Genomic DNA, 6000 nt, shown 5'->3' with positions numbered 1-6000 from the left:
TCTAAGTGATCAAGGGTCCATAGGAGTGTGTGGAGTTAAGTCAAATGGCAATGGAGTACAATAATAGGAAGAGAAGCCATGGGACTAGGACATTCAGGTTTCTTGTTTCAGCTCTCATGGCGTCCTGCTTTAGTTCCCCATTGAGCAGAGCAAACCTTTTAGTAGTTCTCCATGATCCTTTCAATCCAGGGACACGTTTTCTTGCTTGCATGTGTTTTCATTGGTAGGAAATGTGTTAGTAACCAAATGCCTTCATTTCTAGATCACAGGCAAATACAGGAAAATTTTCTGGTTTTTCTTTCCAAATTAACTGTACTCCAAAGTGGTTAAATAAAAATAATTATCTGCTGACCTAACATGCAGTCAGACCCCTGCTGTGCTCATTCTGGACCAAGTTCAATGATGACATAGAGATGTCTTTTTGACCTTAATGAGTCCAACATTTATTGGAGCTTTTGTAGGAATTTTTTCTTCAGCTGCTTTTCCTAGTGTGAATTTGGTTTGTTTCCAGTTTCTGGAGCCCTGTCTTCAAAGTACATGACAGGACAAACAAAGAACAATTAAAAACAAAAAAAAAAAAATAGAATACTGTGACGTATATGACATTACTAAAGTCATCTTGCTAAAATTTATGCGTCTCATTATTTTAGGGGCGATTTTACTGGGTAATTGTCAATAGAACTGTAAAACTAGCCCCTCAAATAGTTCAATGAACTTTTTAATCTTCAACTCATAAAAATAGACTAAAATAAACACATGTATATATTTTCTACAAAAGTTTAAAAGATTGACCAACAGGTCAAAATCAAGTTGCAAACCTCTCAAGAATAATAAGACAGTAAACTCGATGTTGCATGATATTTGACATACAGCAAATCACTATTTACATTTTATCCCAAAACATTTACCTGAGAAAAGGTCATGGTGTTAAATTTGGAGACATTTACAGCAATTGCCAAATGTTTACTATCTCCATGAATGTCATGCTTCTTAGTCAAAAGAAGGTTGATGTGCTAAATGTCAATTATTTCAACTTGTTTGATGGCAGCACAGATTGCCAAGCAATATAAAAAGAGGTTTAATAAATATTATATACACTGTTAACCATTAATCTTGCCTAACTCTAGAGGTTAGAGTTTCACACAGAGAGGATTTATGACAAGCAACTGTGCAGGACATTAAAACTCAATTATTGCTGTCCTAGATAAAGGCATTATCATTAAGTTGGGGAAGCACTACCTTGCTACTTCTGGTACTGCTGTCAAAACTTAGGAGAGCACCAGGGGCAATTAAATTACTTTGGGAAATCAAGCTATTATGCTTCCCCTTGCAATATTTTGTCCTTTTCTGACTGAATGAAACAACTAGTCAGTACCCTGTGCAAGAAATCCAGAAATTCAAATGTTTCAAATCTAGAAATTCAATATTCAATGTATTCAATAATGAGCAAATTTTTGCTAGGACCTCCAGCTCTTAGAGCTAACCCAAAATTTATACCTATAGGAATACAGGTTAATGACATCAAAGTTTTATGTCTATTAAGTAAATGTCTAATATGCATGTTTAATAACTTACACATTCCAGAGCAAATATAACCATAAAACATTGCTCGGAGGGCAGTGCTTTGTCAAGTTAGAACTGGAAACTTCTTGAAAAGAGTGGTAGAAACAAAGCAATTGGGATTTCAGCCTTAGAATTTGATTCCTATCCATAGAGTGAAGTTCAAAACATTAAATTGACCTGCTACACAAGTCTGAAATCCTGGCTGATTCCTGGTGGAGATAGAAAACATCACTCCCAAGAAGTCTGGACAGAGTACTTAAAATATATGTCTTTGGAAAAATTTAATTGCTTTTTAAAATATTCATGTGGTAAGTTGTAACATTCCCTGTGCTAGTGTAACTGCTGCAGTGGGTTAACATTGTTATCCATCTCTTCTTTGCGTCATGGTTTTTCACATTTTGGTCTGATAGTCTCAGTGAAAATCAACTTGTTGCAGGTGATAACCACAATTACTCCAAAGATCTTTCAGATCACTTTTTTTTTCCAAGATAGGCATTCAAACTGTCTTGTGAGCCCCCTATACAACTAATCAGATATCTGGTCTGGGTCATATCTGAACTTTTGGCTGACGAAGTCTAGATTTCTTAAGTAGGTAGATTTTGCTAGTCTGTTAAAAACAAACCTTGTGAAATGTTGACTGCTCAATTTTTTTTAAAGCCTTTGTCTCTTTATCTAAATGTGTGAATACTATACCTGTGCATAATTCTTTTAGGTCATCAATTTAGTTGTGTAACCAGGAGATTGCAACCCTTTTTATAAAATTTTTTTAAGCTGTAAATTGATTATTGCTTCAAATCCTTAATCTAAATGTTGTATCTTACCTTCCTTACATTTCCTTTTCCCCGGAAATTTAATCCACTTGCCAATAATTGAGTGGAATACTTGGTGGCAGTGCTCTGTGACGAATTAGGAATTTTCTGTAAGATACAACTGGTGACACCAAAAGGAAAATGAATATGTCTGACCTCCTTTCTGAGTTCTTGAACACACTCCAAATTCACAAACACTGTAAGAGCCCCCACTGTTAACACCTCTTAAAAGAAAGTTTTTAGTCTCTTAGAACATAGGATAACCAGCAGCCACCATGATCTTAGCAGCACAGCTAAACAAATTCAGGGTAGCAATGTTTACCTAAAAATTTATATTCTGTCTTTTATCGTTAAATAATTGAGCAGGTGTCAAATAGCAATGTTTCAATTATTCATTAAGTTATTTCACTTACTAAAAAGATGGCTGTAGGCAAATAAGTGTCATTGGTATTAAACTGTGAACATCTTCATGAGATTTGCTAATCAGATCTTCAATGCTTAGACCACAGAGAGTCTTTATTCATATAGGAAGCACAGTAAAATTACTCAGTATGGACCACAGAATAATTCTGATAAAAAGAAGGAAGATTTCCCCTTTCTTCCCTCTCTGTCTTCTGGTAGATGAACTTAAAAGTTTTGTTTACTTGCTGAGATTGGAACACTGATTGTAATGGGTATGAATTTTTCCATAAAAAATGATAAAGTTTCTATCCTACCCACCTTCAACAACCAAGCCTTTTAACTGAGGGTACCTATGATTTGTAGGGTAAAAGCATATTTTTCTATAGGAAAGCAAAGATACCATTAAGCTCTGTATGCTTGTGGCCACACCTATAGTAACTAATAAAGAACAAGGACCAGAGGCTGTTCCTGGCCCCCAGGACAACTGCATGTCCTGGCTTACATCTGTCCATCTCTTCCTGCTCTAAAACAGATGCTCTCATCCATACTGCTTACTGGATCACTTCCTAGTCCAAGCTTTCCAGGAGTTCAGGGTAGGGCCTTGTCTGGGAATATGGTATCTGGCTCAGCCACAACCATGATACACTGTGCTAAAAATTACACACAGAACATTTGAATGGGAGTACGCAACCTTTGGTCCTACACTTCATTTTATTGTAATACATGCAGTCCACTTTTATGTTGAATGCCTTTCTACTCCATTTCTGAACAGTTTAAGTCCTCTTCTCTTCTGGGTTTTGTCTTCTGTTATGCATTTTATAACACTGTTTGCAGATCGAGTTAAAACTTTATTTATTCCTTCTTTGCCCTACATAAATAGCCACACATTGTGAGAGTCTGTGAAGATCCAGGTTTCTTTGCCAAAATTTCTTCCATTACCTAAAAATGCATTCTTTCATTGCTCAAGTGTGGATAATATTTTAAAAGTCAGTCTACAACTGGTTGAAGCTGAACAGCTTTACCCTCCTTTAATTTATTCAGAGTACCTTTCTTAAGTTTCCACTACAGTATTTGCAGTGGGAGGGCTGGCAGAAGGTTAAATAAAAATAACCTGGGACAGCAAAGATAAATAAGATCCAGACAGGCAAATAATTTCCATGTCTGAGTTAAATATATCTAGCACATTTCATTGCATTATCTATCACAGTGATAGGCTCACTGTAAGATCCTGAAAAGAAATCTTTGAGCTTCTGTACTTGGTGAAATTGTTTATGGCTTTTCCCTAATTATATTAGCAAACACCTACATTAAAAGGTAGTAGATCAAAGCATTCAAGAGTGTGAAAATGTAAGTCAGGATGCTCCACAGAGTCTTTACTCCACTGTCTTATTTATATGCATGAACACATGCTATTGTTTCTGAAGGATGTGTTTCTTCTTGGGTGGGATCCCTTTCTGTGTAAAGGTTGTGGGTTTAGTTGTTTTATGAGAATTATTAAGAGAAGGCTGGACCTTAGGGAGACAAAAAAATAACTTTTTTTTTACCAAACTAAAATCTTTAGGGACTGTGACATAAATAGAATACAGATTATTTACCCTTGACATAAAAGCCACCTTCTCTTGTTAACTGGAGTAGTAAACCTTATAATGTGTTGATTTGTTAGAACTGGAATGTGTTTGGACAAAGTCAAGAGAAATATTGTTTTGACAGTGATGAAATATGATGTATTATCTTTTGAACCTGTAAGATATACACACACAACTTTCAATGAAGATAACACTATTATTTTAATGATTCTGTGCTGAAAGTTCAAAATGAAGCTGTTCTTTACTAATTTAATAATAAAGCTGTTTATTATGGAGCCTTGCTTATAGTATATACTTAACTAATTAATAGACCATTTAGCTGATTTGGAGATAAAAATAATATTTCCAAATACTGGAAATATTTCTAGAGTTGACATCTTAATACCTGCCCTCCATCCTAGATTTGTTAGATGTGTTTAAACAGTGTGTAAAGAGCAGCAAATGCCCAGTCAAAGTTAAAAAATCTTAATCATTAAAATCAAAATACTAACAGATCACTCAGGTTCTCTTCAAAGTCCTGGCTTGACAGAAACGAGATGTAGGTCAGGTATTAATAATCACAAGAAATTTAAAAACTGTAGTGAATTCTTACACATGTAAAAATGTTGGTTTGCTTTTCTGCAGATCATCTGGATACTTTCATAGTCAGTAGAAAAAAAAAGACATTTCTAGAGTATGACCCTTTGAAAGCAAAATTTCAAATCAGGTGAAATTATTTGCTCTTTACAACACTTCTTTCTCTCCATCAGACGTAAAGAGGGTGAATGGTGACCAGATCATGATGCTGTAGATTTGTAAACTTACTGAGATAAATTTACCTTCCATTTAAAGACTCGGAAAAAAGTGGGAAATTAATAAATTCTCCATATTTATTATTTCCCTGTTGTAGTTTAACAAAGAATGTTGCTCTACAATAAACCTCTGCACCGAACAAGGCAGCTTCTTTTGTGAATCCCCTAAAGGACAGAAATTCCCGTACTGGTGCATGTGTTCAGGCACCAATGTACATTGCTTCAAAGTAACACTTTAGTATTTCTATGAACTGCACAGTGCACTTGTTCCACTAGGAATCCAAGCATCCTTCATAAATGCACTGGCAGAGTGTTTACAGCAGCTTTAAATTAAAGTTAGCCAGAGGGCCTGGCTCCTCACCAAGGAAAAGCCAGAAGAAATTGTGGCTTATGGCTTTCCTCAGCTAGCACAAACATCTTCTCCCCCAGTCAGGGAGGTGAAAGAGCAGTTTGGAAAAGTATTCTGTTATCTCTGCCACACGCCTGACGTTTAAGAAAGTGTTGATGCTATGCCCATCTATTTTGATCCTCCCTTCCTCCTTACTCCCCTTTTTTATTATCTTATTGTCCCCTGTCCACATGGATATGTATTAGAGAAGAAGCTTATTAACTTAAGCTTAGTCATAAACTAAGTATATGGAGGCAAAGAAAAAGCAAATGGATCATTTTTCAAGTGCCTACCTTTGTCAGAAGCACAGAAAAGAGAGACATTTCTTTCTTTCAACAATAGGGGATTTTTAACACCAAGATCTCTTTGCTGTTTATGTTGCCAGGAATTGTATTGACTCCAATTTAGATCTTTGAATCCTTCTTAATAAAAAATCACACTGACTTAAAACAGAGTTTGGG

Source organism: Vidua chalybeata, chromosome 3 (assembly GCF_026979565.1).
Source record: "Vidua chalybeata isolate OUT-0048 chromosome 3, bVidCha1 merged haplotype, whole genome shotgun sequence".
NCBI lineage: Eukaryota > Metazoa > Chordata > Aves > Passeriformes > Viduidae > Vidua > Vidua chalybeata.
The sequence above is the reverse complement of the archived record's forward strand: the minus strand, read 5'-3'. Positions refer to the sequence as shown.